At 40.5% G+C, this 14,479-nt stretch overlaps 1 protein-coding gene across 2 annotated transcripts in view; it reads right to left on the minus strand.

Annotated features, from left to right (window-relative positions):
* The window catches only part of SESN1 (sestrin 1), an 80,290-nt gene that overhangs the window by 17,535 nt on the left and 48,276 nt on the right, over positions 1–14,479 (minus strand). The gene's annotated exons all lie outside the window — the stretch shown is intronic.

Here is a 14,479-nt window from a genome sequence, read left to right on the forward strand (position 1 = left end):
TGTTTGCAGCAGGCTGTGCTGCGCCTGCCGACCCCCCAGGGCTGTAAACTGTGCCAGATGCCTTGCATCTCCCACTTCTTTCGGTCTGGGATTTTATGTCATCAATTATTTCAAAAGAAACAAGTCTCTGAGCTGGCCCACGTGATTTTTACTTCTTTTCTCTTTCACAGCAATATAAGACCTATAAAGCTACATTTTGTTAGACAGTTTTCCGTCCAATAATTTGAATTAAAATAAAATATGGTAGACCCTAAGAAGAGATCTTCTATTGCAGTTTTCATGGGAGAAGGGCCAGGACAGCTTTGAACCCCTAAACATACTCACCTGGGGGAGGAAGGCTTCTGCCTACAATTCAGGCTGTGCGGTTTTGAGCTGTACCAAGTTATCTTAACAAACAGGCAGGGAAATTCCATGACACTGAACTTTACACTTCTGTTGAATGTAAAACTGAACACTGCAAAATCGCTCACAGACTGTTCCTGTTACCAAACCTAGTAGCTAAATGCAGAAAACACTGAGGACAGTGCTGTCAGGGGAACATGGCAGCATGACGCAAGGCAGCAGTTCTGCACATCTCTAATTGTTGAGCCTTAAAGGCTTTCTTTCCTCTTCAGTTTTCAAATACCACCACACCTCTGGGACATGCAATTAATGCTGGAGAACCAGGGGATACTCTGCTGAAGGCTTAGCAGGAGTTGTAAGGTTAAATTACCTAGAGATGCCCAAGTACCACAGCCCCATCCTTATTTGGGGCCTTGGCTTGAAGCTGTTAAGTTTCTCCAGAAGAAACTGTGAGTCCTTACCTACTTGGACTTAATAAAATGCTCAACAGAAGCACGGAGAAAGAATAATGCAATACTAGCAAGGAAGACGTTTTGTGAGCTAATAAAATAAACTGATGAAGAACAGTGTTTAATTCCCACTGCTTACTTCCTTACTTCAGGCCAAGGTATAACAAAAAGGTGGCAGGCTCCTCTTTCAACACAGGCAAAGAACTGGCTTGTGCTCAGAAAGACTATTGAAAGGGAGAGTAATTACCTGAAAGCTGAAAGGCAAGAAGATGCCTCACCATAAGAAGTCTCCCTGGATAACAGACGAATGGTCATCCCCTTCAATGAATTTCTTAATACCCTTGGAAGAAGGGGTGGGGGTTTTGTCCACTGTGGTCGTTTGTACTGCCTGGGTATTTGTGAGGAAGCCTGTTAATATTAACAGTTGTTCCTATACAAAGAACCTTGGCAGATACAGATTCTTTTCTGGCATCATCCAAGGGAAATTCTTTAAACAACCAACTCAACAACAGAAGATAGGAAACTATCGTGTTCTTCGCTTTTGTCTGTCAGGAGAGATGGAGGCAGTGACAGCATGTCAGAAAAACTGTGTACAAAGGGGAAGAGGAAGTTGCACAGCCACAGCAAACAAGTAATAATGGACTTAAAAGCTCTCCCATATGGCTAGAGTACACAAGCCTTGCTCAGGCCCCAGGTATGCCTCTGCCTTAGCAGAATCCCATCACCCCAGTTTGCTGCAAGCCCTTTCTCCACCCCAGCCCTCACACAAGTATTTCCAAAGAGCAACTCCTCCAAACTAAAGAGCCCCCACAAACCTGACCCCCCTGCTCGTCTATAAATCAGTACTCAATTGCAGACTGAAATTATTCTTATTTGTCAGCTAGTGTGACCAATTACACGAACAATTTCGTAATAGAATACGGCACAGAGCTCACTTGGGTACTGCTGAGTGCAGACCACAGCACAGCCAGGGAACATGGGGACAGATCCATGGTTTGGTTTGCATAACTGGAGAGTTCCCCTGGGGAAACACAACAGTGTGTTTGACCATGTATTGATGCAAGAAAACAGAGATCTAGTGAAATGCTCCTATGGGAAAACACAACGACAGATGTTTAACATGAAAATATCGATAGATAGTGAGTTCCTTTCACCCAGAAAGAGTGCATGAGATATACTCAAAGTAAACACCACCTAAAGCATGGAAGCATATTTCTTCATAGCAAGCACATCCACAGAAGTTGGCAGTTAACATCTGTGCACTCTAAGTTATCAGAAAGGCAATTTTTCCTTATTGCTACATTTAAAGAAAAGTGCTGGGGAAGCTAAAATGAGACCAACCAGCCTGATCCTGCAAACAAAAATGTCTGCACTTTGCTGCTATAAGTTGAAACAGTTCCATTTCAGTCCAATAGGGCAACTTTTTGAGTTAAGTTCAGCACAAACAGATGACTCCAAAGAACTGGCAAACCTAGATCTTAAATTCTTTCCACAGAAAAGGCATCCAGACAGGAGTCCTTGAAATGCCTGTTACTGCAATGCCCTGGACATCAAATTAGTATCTCAGAGGATGATCAGATGATTCTTTCCCAGGAACATTTACAAGTAAAACCAGATAATTCTTTGGGGCTCTAAGCTGATTTGTATTAGTTTTAGCTCCACCTAATATGGTGCCTTAATGAAGTCACCAGGTGTTTCTGCAACCACTAAGCAGCCCCACACTGGCTACTATGAACATTTCCCTGTGGATTCCTCTCATTCCTTGCTGTCCACAGCCACTACCCTTTTCATAACAAATTTCATATCTGTCTATTAATCTCTTATATCCCTTGATTATACATTTGCTATTTCTCAAACAGCAAAAATCTTTATCATGATAACACAATATGGCACAGCAATCAAACCATTCATTACAGTGATGAAAGAATTTAAATTAAATAGAAGAACCATTGTAGCATGCAAGTAAAAAAAAATAAGGCAAGTATTTGAAAGCATTCCTCTTGATTTAACCTTAATCTGATTGCCAGGCTTCAAAAAATCATTCTAATATTAGAATTGGTACACAGTTCTAGGGAGGAGAATAAACTGTATCCTTCATACAATCTAAATTCTTGCTGTATGTGTCAAAAAGGACCAACCCTTTAGGAATGTCACTGTGCCTGACACTTTTATAATAATAACAAAAACAAGTTGTTTATTAGAATGGAGAGCTTACAATTGGCCAGAAGATTTCCTTTTGTAGTCTTTAGGACTGTAAGGTTAGCTAAGGCTGAACATTTTACCCTATTCATACATTAGATTTATTGTCTTTTCTTCAAACCTTATCTCTCCTTGAAATGCTGTTTTTCTATTTCTAGACCCTGCTTAAATACTGCTTTTTTAATGGCCACATCTTCAGCAAATGGGCAAATGAATTGCAAGTGATCATGCTGGTTTGCGAGCAATTATAAATCAGATCATTCCTAGCCCACCATATTTCCCACCAAAGACACCATCTTTTCTCTCAGAGCTGGAGGAGGCTGTGAGACTCCTTTTCTTCACCTGAGCTGTTCTCACAATTGACTTTAACTCACCAAGCTGCAAGAACTCCACTGATTTTGTTTCCTGAACTATTTGGTTCATCACTTAGGACTCTTATTGCCCCCAAGGAGTCCTCCTTCTGGTATTTTCTGCCTTTAAGATTTCTACAGCTCACTCCCACCTCTAAACCACAAGTTGTTTTGTTTTTAATGTTAGCATGGCTTGTCCAAATTTAACATTCTGTTCTGCAGTTATTAGGTAGCAGAAGTACAAAGTTTAATTTAGGGAGCTATAAGAAGTTTAGATCTTGAGATTATTCATGCTTTGGCGAGGACATGAAAACAGAAGTATGGTTTCTAAGACTACTGCAAATAGGTAGATTAAAGATGCATATCTAAAGCTTAGAAGATTGAAAGAGTGTCTTACCAGATTATCCTTCCCCTTTTTTATGAGGGTATGCAGCTCTTCCTAGCCTGATAGAGAGCAGCTGAACTACAGAAGTTGTTTGTCTGGCTGCTGTGAGTTCTTCTGCTGCTGTTCTGAGATGGCTCCAGACTCACGCACCACAGAAGAATCCTCAGGTTTAACAAGTCCCCTCAGGCCCAGCTCTCCAAAATCAAAGTCTGTCGCAACAGGTTTCAAAGCTGACCTTGGTATCTCATAGGTAACTTCTGAACTTTTGATGGCTAGAGGGTCTATAGGGAGGGGATTGGCCATTCAGCTGCAGATTGTCACCACTCCCTGGGGAATGGAACATCTGCGGCCTGCCAGCCACACTGCAGTCTCTACTAATAAATAAGCATTAAGGTTAAACAAAACTAGTTTAACCTTAATAAAAGAGTGTATTTGGAGTTCAGACAAGAAAAATAAAACTTAGCTCACAGCTGTCTAGAACTGGTTTGGTCTAAATAGGTCACCTCTCTTTCCTTTAGTAGCAAACTGCTGGGTCACACCAATGCCAAACATACTTCACAGTTCCTTGGAGCTGGTATACATTCTACCATCTTATACTGGTGTCCCTTCTCCCCAAGATGAATACTGAAAAGGGATGAATATCATGTGTCCACTGAGTGAAAATTCACCCTTGGGAACTTCCTGCAACTCCTAATCCTCATGACTGATTCAGTGAAGAGCAATGAGACACTTCAGTACCTTACTTGCTATGCTGCCTGGAATGCTGTCTGACCCTGCCTCACCACTATCATGTAAAGATGCTCTTGGAGGGCCTGTCCTGCATGGATGGAAATGTCCCTATCACTCACTGAGCAATCAACTGCCAACAAACATTTTACACAATGCAAACATATGTCTTCAAAGCAAGAGAAGGCCAGCTGAATCATCTCTATGAGTTGATAGCTTCTATTTTGGTTTCTTTTAACTGCATTTAACCTCAGAAATAGTCTCTATATGAAAATAGAAGAAAAATCAGCAAAATGCATCTCATTGCTAGCTTCAGACAGAAATAAGACACAACAGCAAATACATGGGGAAAAAGAAAAGGCCTTTAGGAGTACTGGAGTGTTACACTTGGCTTACTGGAACTGGCTGAGACCATGGCAGCAAGTGACCCAGAGCTGCACTGCTCTGAGGTTACAGCAAGTGTGCAGGAAATGCTGTGCAAGTGTCCTGTAAAAAAGTTGCATCTAAAACCTGCTCTCATATTCTGGAGCATACAAACATGTAACCTAGAAGTGCATCTTACCAGAAGCTTTTTGCCATCTTGACTCCTATGGGCTCAAGTGTGTTTCTAGAAGATTGCTTCTTACTCTGACCTGAGGCTCATGCCTGACTTGATTCTACAGTTACAACATACAAAAAGGTAACTTTTGCAGAGCCTTCACCAAGGAACATACTAAAAATCTATAAAATGCTTTGTCAAGAAGTCAAGTCAACCCTTAATCATATATATTCACACTGCATTCAAAAACTACCTCTTTTTTTTTTTTTTTTTTTTTTTTTTTTTTTTTTTTTTTTTTTTTGGTGTGTTTTGTTTTTGCTTTTTAAATGAATTCGATGGTTTCCCCCACAAAACCACAAGTAGCAAGAATGGAATATGACAAAATGTCATGCCATTTAGTGTACCTCAAGACCCAGCTATTTATCAGTAGTTTGATTTTACAATGAGACCAATGAAGCTAAATAGTACTAAACTAATAATGTGAATTACTACTAGAGATTCAGGAACCCTTCTGTCAGTAACTGCACTGTAGGGAACTGTTTTGGGGCCTTCTTCTTGCACTTGCCACTTGCAGGCAGAAATGCTCACTTAGGCACACATGCTCAGAGTACCTAAGAGCAGCAGCCAGGGGACAAAAAAAGAGAAAAAACAGTTCTTTTATTTTCAGTTTTCACAGTCTAGCTGTGTCCCACATAATATACATTGTTTTTTGGAGTCTGTTAATTTTGGAAAAACATCACAGTGTTTTTATTAGGAAAAAAATCCAAATAACCATAAAGCTGTATTCCCCTTGTATTGGCTATAATGACCTATCTTGTCAGGAGGGTTGCCAGTTCCTCTACTGAATCTCTCTCCTTATTTACCAATATATGGAGCCAAGTAAATACTATCATATAGGATTTATCAGCTCTCTTAGAACAGTATCTTGGCAAAAAGTTAAGTATAAAAGTAAACAGCATCATCATAGAAGAGTAACCCACATCATTGATTTAATGATAGTCATTAAGAAAACAGATCATCCTCTAGGTACTATTCAACAACCGATTGCTGTAAGTTAAGGAGATAACACCACATCTGTCATTTTCATATCAGATGTTTCTTTTGGCTTTTGTACTCAGAGACAAACCCATTAAGACCTCTGCATGAGGAGAACCATAAAAAAATACCCAGACGAATCATGTATTTCCTGTCATTTTTGGCAATTTTTATTGGTGTTACGCTTAAATTCAGACAGCACTGTGACCTTCATTCTTCCCATTTTCAGAGGATATGGCTACGATTTTTGAAACAAACGATTTTTTTTGGCCTTTGCTTTCTAAATCAGAAGAGCTGAGAAAAGCACTGCTTTCCTGCTGATACAAACCCTAAAAGATCTGGCCTGTCTCCTAGTCAGGAATCCATATAATTTCCTACAGTGGGTCTTACTATGTAGCCACTTGCAGCAATATACCGTTTCTTCCTCTTACAGTGAGTTAAGAGGTCACTGACATCGCTGGGGTACACAGCAGGGAGCAGAAGCCACCCCTGCCCTGTGACCAGGGCCAGCCAACACCCGCTCTGATGAGCCCAGCAAACTGCAGTGCCCCTGCCAACACGTGCTTCAAGGACATGGTACACGTGCGCCTGTTTAACACAGCACAACTTCTGCATCCTTCTAAATCCTGAGTAACTTCAGAGCTTGGAGAGCTCCTCAAGGGCCCTGGGACAAACTGGCCTGGCACCAAGCTCCTGCAGGACCATCATCCTCCTACTGCCACTGCCACCTTGGCACTTTTCCACTGGCCACAAAAGGCTTTGGGTCCCCGCAGGACAACTGTAAAGTCACAGCAGATTTCTGCAACTGAGCTGCTCAGGATCTGAATAAACCCACATACTCTGGACTTTTTAACACTGCTGTCTGCAACAGTCTCATCTAAACCATGCAACTGTTAATACCTTCCTCCGTCTAGCTTCTCAAACAGCATATTTTCTAGGGCAACTAAGTCAAAACAGGCTTGAAACCAATGCTAGCACTTTCTGTTCAAATACTGTAACGTGTATATATATATATATTTTTTTTTTTTTAAGTTAACCACAGTATTGGAACTTAGCCTTAAATCCACTGTTTGTTACAATCATAATTTTAAATCAATCACTTGCTGTTGTGAGAGAGGAAAGGGCATCTACCACTGCCTACCCACCCACTTCCTATACAGCATTTTAAACCCATGATAGATTCTGCCAAAGTCCTGGAAAAGGCCAGCACCAACTGTGTAGCCCCTCGGACTCACACATGGTGAAACCACACACAAAATACATACAGCAGATGTGCTGTAGGAGACACAATGCTCTCAGATTTCCTTATCAGAATCAGTATCTTGTAATCAAGCTACCATTGAAGCCTGATTAATAGCAATTTTCAAATGTAAAGTAAGTACATAAAGTACAAGTAAGTAAATGAAAATGCACATGTACCATACTAAACATACACAATTTTACTAAGGATTAAAACAGGAGCTGATAAATCTGGATATGAAGCTAGAAGTGTTCAAACATCTTCTCATTTTGTCAGTAAAGTTACAAATCCATACCTGTCCCTCTGCTCCTCATCAGCGTGACAAGTTCCCTCTGGACACTCAGCAAGGATTCCAAATCAGCAAAACAGAGCAGAAAACTCAGGCAGAACTGGACCACATTTTTACTACTGATGAAGAGGCAACAATGATCATTGAAGCCTCTAAACTAAAATGTTAGCAAAAGACTCTGGTTCATTTTCTAACTTGCCTATATTACTGACAACAGCACAGAGGATGACTTTATCAGGGTGCGTCTGTCATCCTCCTAAGAAGTCCTTCTCTTGAGAGAGATTATCACAAAAAATAATTCATTTTATTATTTATGCAAATGTAAATTTCATTCAAGTAACAAATTAAACCTTAATGTGAAATGTGACTTCAAAGAAATTTGCATGTCCCATCATACTCCTCTGAAGCTGGTAAGGTGAGACTAAACCAAATTTGGATTCTAGCAAACAAGGGCCAGGGGCCAACTCTTCAGAGCTGCAGCAAATAAGGAATTACCTGGCAAAGCATAGGTCTGGAGATGTCAAGGATCACTGCACAATGGCTAAAACATACAAGACTGAGATGAGTCCAAGAGAAATCATTTTGGTGAGCCTAGACCAGGGGTTCACAGAGAAACCAGAGTCAGGATCAGCAAATTAGCTAGGATTTGCACCAGCAATGACCAGCAGGGCAGAATTCGGATTTTGGGCTAGGGAATCAGAGAGATTTAAACTTAAGCCTAGTAGGAGTCATATTGCTAAGGCAAGGTGTTTGCATATCTACAGCCAGCAGCTGAAGTGTAGAAAACTTGGACTAACCAGGATCCAGAAAGGGAGATTCAATTATTCAATTGTGGCAAATGAGAGAGCTCCCTAAGTCCCCTCATGTAACAACAAGAGGCTGATTCTTTGCTCTGAAAGAATATAGAAATAAAACCCTGTATACCTGAATTCACACTGCAATATATTCTATATTCTTTCTTCCATGTGCAAGGGCTGCATTTTCTACAACGAATTCTTTCTCACGGCTATAGAGATAATGCAGCATTACACATACACAGACAGGCACTTTCTTAATAGCTGTCCTGCTCTAATTATTTTGTTGAAATACAGTCAAGACATTGCTGGGAGGGAATGTTTTAAACTGGAGTCACTTGAGATTTCAGGTTGTTTCTGGCAACACATTGCCCTGGCTGAGGGAAATGGTCTTGTACCAAAATTAATCATCTGACCACACCTAAGCTGACCTGAACAGGAAAGAAAGATAACCCCTGTACAGCAAGTATGTTAGGAGTGAAGGACTTTGCCCGGTTTCTCATGATACAGCAACTGGACAAATTCTCCTAACGGCTCTGAACCTCAAACACTCTGAAAGCAGAGGGAAGAAGAAATTAGTTAGAGGCAAGCTGGGGAGCTGGTTCTCAGGGAGAAACTCCATAAAAGAAATTACAGGATAGGGTTAGCATGTTTCTGCATGGCAATGTAGGCACAGCCCAGGTGGGCAGCATAAATGATATTAAATCAACAAATTTTGCAAAAAACATGAAACGTAACTGCAGTGCATCCAAAACCATCTTAGTTCAGCGGGTACTGCCAGTGATCTCCTAAGTATCATTTGTGTAACACGTCTGAACCTGCTCCAAAAACATCAGACACTTGTGCGTATGCATGCAGCCATCATTTTACAGACTGTAACCAGCTACCAGAAGCCCCAAATGACCAAATTCCTTTTTTCCCTTGTCTATGCCACCTTCTAGGAGGGGAGGGGATGGCAGGGGTAGAAGGGACAGGAATGTGTGTGGGTGATGGCAGCCCTATTTATGAAGTCCTAAAAACAGACTAGCTCTCTGCATGGGTACTCACTGATGAAAAAAGCCAACCCACAACTGCCTGCTCTGCCTCATAACAAGACAGAGGTTCACATAAAACAAAACACACATTTAGATTTTTGGCTCAATATTCTTGACTCTGAATTGTTGCTCTGCATATCAACAAATGATCCTTTGTTTTGAAAAAGCCTTAGCAGCCACAAGTTTCCCAAGAGAGTGACACTACATCCTCAGGCACTGACAGGCCTGCCCGGTAATAAGTAACCAGCATGTATGGGATAGATGGCACAAACCCAGGTCTGAGTATAGAGGAATCATAAGAATACTGGCCAAGAGAGAGTTTAAGTTAAGAAGGTATCTGGGTACAAGAATGACAGAAAGGTACTGGACACAGTTATCCTACAACCCTGCTATGCTGCCTTGCGTGCCAGCTTCTTGACATTTATGTGGCTATTAAAAAAAGAGAGAACAACCACAAACAAGTCACTATGCAAAACTTTTTTGTAAAAGTACAATGTTAAGGAACATTGGACACAGAGGTATCCAAGCCAGTCTTAAAGCAATCAGCCTCACATTGAGAGTTACTGGCTAACAATCCTCAGTCAACAGTAGCTAAAAACATTCAATTCCAAGCACCTAGAGCATGGGAAAGACTGCAGTCTATTTAAAAGTCAAGAATATCAAAAAGCTGCGGTAGAAACAGAAGTCTGAACTTGGCAAGTAAATGCCTTTTCCACTCCTTTTTAGAAGTTGGAAGACAACTTCCTTGATCGAAGTTGTCTATTTTAAAGGAATTGAATTTTGCATTTAAGTATCCCATTAAATTCTTAACTAAGTATGGTTAAAAGGTTTTTATAAAATACAAGATAGTAACTGGTTTTTTCATCAAGTTTGTTGACAGACTAGAGCAACAACACTTACATTATAGTTTTCAAATAGTAAATAAAGCCTCTAAAAGCCAATTTATTTCCTGTCTCCTCTGTTGACTAGAAAAGTACCAACTAAATGTTATTGGCATTTATCCTGCTATTTTGGTCACCATCAGATCTGAAGGAATACAGCTGCACCCATTTTTCCCGTATGTTTTATACCAGTGTCTCCCTAAATATTTTCTTCCTCTCACCATACAAAACTTCCACCAACTGTTGGAGAAGCTCCCCAGCTGCGTTTGACTCTAATATGAACTTCCTCATCAGACTGTCTACAACCTTTAGCCCATGTTCCCAGTAGTCTCAGGGGGCAAAGGGAGTGGGCAGCTGCTCAGAAAGCTTGTAACTAACAGAACATTGTGAAAGGAACATGAAGAGGACAAGAATCAACAAATTAGTTTTGAAGATTTTAAGCAAAGTGCCTGAAGAGACAGCACATATTTTTATTCTGGTAACAACCTCAGCCATTACAGAAGTGTATTTGTACATCACCCTGGAAAGCCTATGGTTCCTGTGGTAGAAGGGTGCTTGACCTCCACAGTTTGCTGCTTACAAACAACAGTTTACATCAATCCAAATGTTCCATTTTAGATGCCCTTGAACCAACTTGAAAACTTATTAAAGCAGAGTTGCAATTATGTGAAAAGTAGGTGGAGAAAGACCCAGGAAAAAAAGCTTCAAAGGTTTTCAATTAACTTCTAAGTGGCATTTCCAAGAATCGGCACGTCTGTTCCATACTGTGAAATAGTTCTCCAACTGTTTCCTTTGCCCAGTATTTTTCCAAACTGACTAGTACAGCCAAGCACAGCTAGGCAACTCAGAAGAGTGCACAGTGAAAGACATTTCAACAGAACCCTGGGTTGGTGACCTATTTTGTATAATGGAAATCCATTTAAATATTATTCTAATGTAGATATAAGAACTCTTCACATTGAGATGATATCGACCTGTGTGTGGCTCTCTTACATGGCAGTAAGGCTTGTACATCATGTTCTTCCCTGATAGGTGGCCCCTTCAACAAAATGAGGCTTCAGAACACAAAAGCCAGTTTTCTGCTGCTTTTATAGTTTTCAGTCTCTCCTGACCTTACAGCTTCCCAAAGTAGCTCAGATTTTCAACGACATGAGAACTAGAAGGAGATAAAGCAAAGTACTAAGGTGTCAGGACAATGCCCCAAAACCAAAGCAGCCCCCCAGTTTTCCACTAAACTTCCACCTGCAAAGACTTTCTTTCACGTTATGGAAGAGTCATCTCTGATCTGTTGCAGGTTGCTGCTATTAAAAAAAAAATAAAAAAAATTCTAGCTCTGCAAGAGCTCGTTACTACTTTGCTGATGTGTCTTTAGCAAAGTCACTTGAACATTGAAAATGTCTGGTCTGCCCCAGGAATAACAAAGTCCAGGAGAATTTATCTAAATTTGAGCTTGTTATGAAGCTGAAACTTGCACAAGTTCAATAAATACAGGTTTTGTCTCAGCTAGCATCACACCACAACCTACTTCTGCCTTGGAAGAACTAGGAAGGTAGAGGTTGAAAACTCTCCATGTACACAGGTAAAAGTAGAAGAAAACATGTTGGCTGCACTCCTCCCCAGTGCCTGACAGCTGGATCCACTGATCATTAAGGACAGGGGGAGAGCAAAGCCAGAAAAGGCAGTTTGTGGACATGAAGGATGGCAAACCAGAGGCTTAGGTGGAGAGAGCAAGAACGAGCATCCAGAACCAAGGACTCCTAGGGAAAGGCATCCCTCTACTTGCTGGGGTTAGGGACAGCCCCCCTTAGTATGGGGCCTCACCCAGGATAGCAGCCTTGCAAATTGCTGGGTAGTCCATCAGCAACTAGTGGAAAACATCTCTCTAAAGATTAAAAGGCTAAAAGCAGCTTTTAGGGGGTGAGATTTGATGTTATTCAACTTCATTTAAGTTTCAAACTGTGGAAGTTTAAGATAGGGCAGGGACTTTATGGAAAACATGAGTTTACCTGAGTCTCTGACCAAAATGCAACTAAATCCTTCCCAATGGTCTGAGGACTTTACTGTATAATCTGTTCAGATGGATTCAATTTGTAGAATTGAACTTCCAAGTTTTATTATTAAGCACAGCTGCTAGCAAAGAGAAACACACAAATCTGATGTGAAAATAAAATGGTAGCCTATCTATCCCTTCCACTGTGGTTACTGTATTTGTTTTCTCTCTCTGGACAAACACTTACCCAAACTTGGGACAATTCCAGCTGGTTACATCAGCAGTTTATACAGCAGTAGTTACAGACAAAAACTAGCCTTCATATTACTCTATGGACTTTATTACAATTTCCTTCTAAAATCTGCAGCATTAACGACAACCTTGTATGTTATTAAATCTGTAGCATCTGAAAAAGAAAATTGAGATGCTTTTATTTTTCATCTTCAGAGCAAATTCAATAAATCAGAGTTCCACAGAGCATTTAATTATCACACAGATTTTCAGAGACATCAAATTATCATCGACTTTGTAATTAACACTACAGGCCAGTGAAAATGATGCAAGAGTACCTGTTAACACAGTTTAACAAAACCAGTCAAGTTCCAAAGCAAAGAGGGATTCAAAGCCTTTCAGATGACAAGAAACAGTGGCCAGCTGGCAAGAGATTTAATGAATACAACAGCATTCAGCAGCAATTTGAAAACTGTCTGCTTGGGTAAGGCTGAGTTATTAAAGAAATCTCCATTTATAAACAGTGTTGATGGGATTTAAAAAGCTTGTGTAAGAAGGATTAAAAGTCAATTGAAAACTCTATACAGATAAGAAAGCAAAAAGAAACTGTGCCCTTGAATTCTGTACATAGTGATTAACCTTATCTCAGTCTCCTGGCACTCAGCAGGGGTAAAACAGGCTGCCTTATGCTGGTGAGGTGGGCTTTGCATTAGGGCTATTTAATGCTTGTACAGTGCTTTGAGCTCTACTGTCCCTTCACTCTCCTCCTCTCTGTTTTTCCAAACTGTATACTCAAAATCATCTCTTACCATCCAACCAGTTACATTTAGCAGAGACCAAAGAGACACATAAATTGCAAGAGTCTGTCCAGGCATGCTATAATGATTAGGTCTTTCCTTCCTTCATGTAATTGATCTTGCTATTCTCTGTTAAGACTTCTATAACTGTACATCTTCAGTATAAACCAGTGTAAATATTGACAATGGAGACTGGCAAGTGGGGATTTCTGGGAGGAGGAGGAAGGAGATGAGAACTTGTTTTTAAGAGTTTTTTCCTCTTGCCTCCAGAATATCCTACAATATTCTGCTTTACCCAAGACTTACTATGGCTTTTCATTTATGTATCACTTCTTAGAATACGACTACAGAAAGGAACACAAAACTAGCTCTTTTCAGTCCTTAATCCCTCCCCTATCCTTTCTCATCTTCTCATCCTATCCAGAATCCAGCCTATTCTGGTAACGTAAGTTGCCTATTTCTGACGCGCCTTTTGAAAAACGGCCAAAGCCAAAGAGCATTTAAGGTGAAAATGTACAATGCCACGTCTTGTCTTGGTTTCTCTTGCCTGTAACATAGCCTAACATTTGATTTGCTTCCTTTGGTCTTGTCCAGGATACAATAAGAGCTTTATGAAAAAGCTCTGTAAGAATCCGGGCCATTGATTTGAACAAGGACTATTTAGCCATGACACAGCACCAAAGAGAGCTGCTCAACACGCCAGCTCTGGAAGCAGCATTGCCCTTTCAGTGCAGGGCTCTTAAAAGGAGTGCAGTGCTTGCGAGCAAAGCTGGGCAGCTTCTGGGACCTGAGGTTATCTCCTGGCACAGTCCTTCACCTCATTGTACCAGCCTGTCAGAGCTAGTTCAGGTGTGTCCAATGCTGCACCACAAAACATGATGTAAACATATTCCAATTACTTATCTGTAATATATATCAGCCTGGTTTTTTCCAAGGCATCACAAAAACCATTACATAAACATAACCAGAATATTACTTGCAGAAGGGGAAAGCTATTCCACTGAGAAGTAATATTTAAGAAACAAACAAACAAGCCACAAATACTTGTAAATACATTGCCTCCATGCAAATCTAGGGTGGAAATGAAGAACATCAATATACAATTGCCTTAGGGAGATTCGATGAGCTTTTATTCAATCAGCCGTGTTTGTATAAACTTGTGTAAAAATCCTGTAGGCAATACACTTTTTCATTTAATA

Source organism: Sylvia atricapilla, chromosome 3 (genome assembly GCF_009819655.1).
Source record: "Sylvia atricapilla isolate bSylAtr1 chromosome 3, bSylAtr1.pri, whole genome shotgun sequence".
Classification (NCBI taxonomy): domain Eukaryota; kingdom Metazoa; phylum Chordata; class Aves; order Passeriformes; family Sylviidae; genus Sylvia; species Sylvia atricapilla.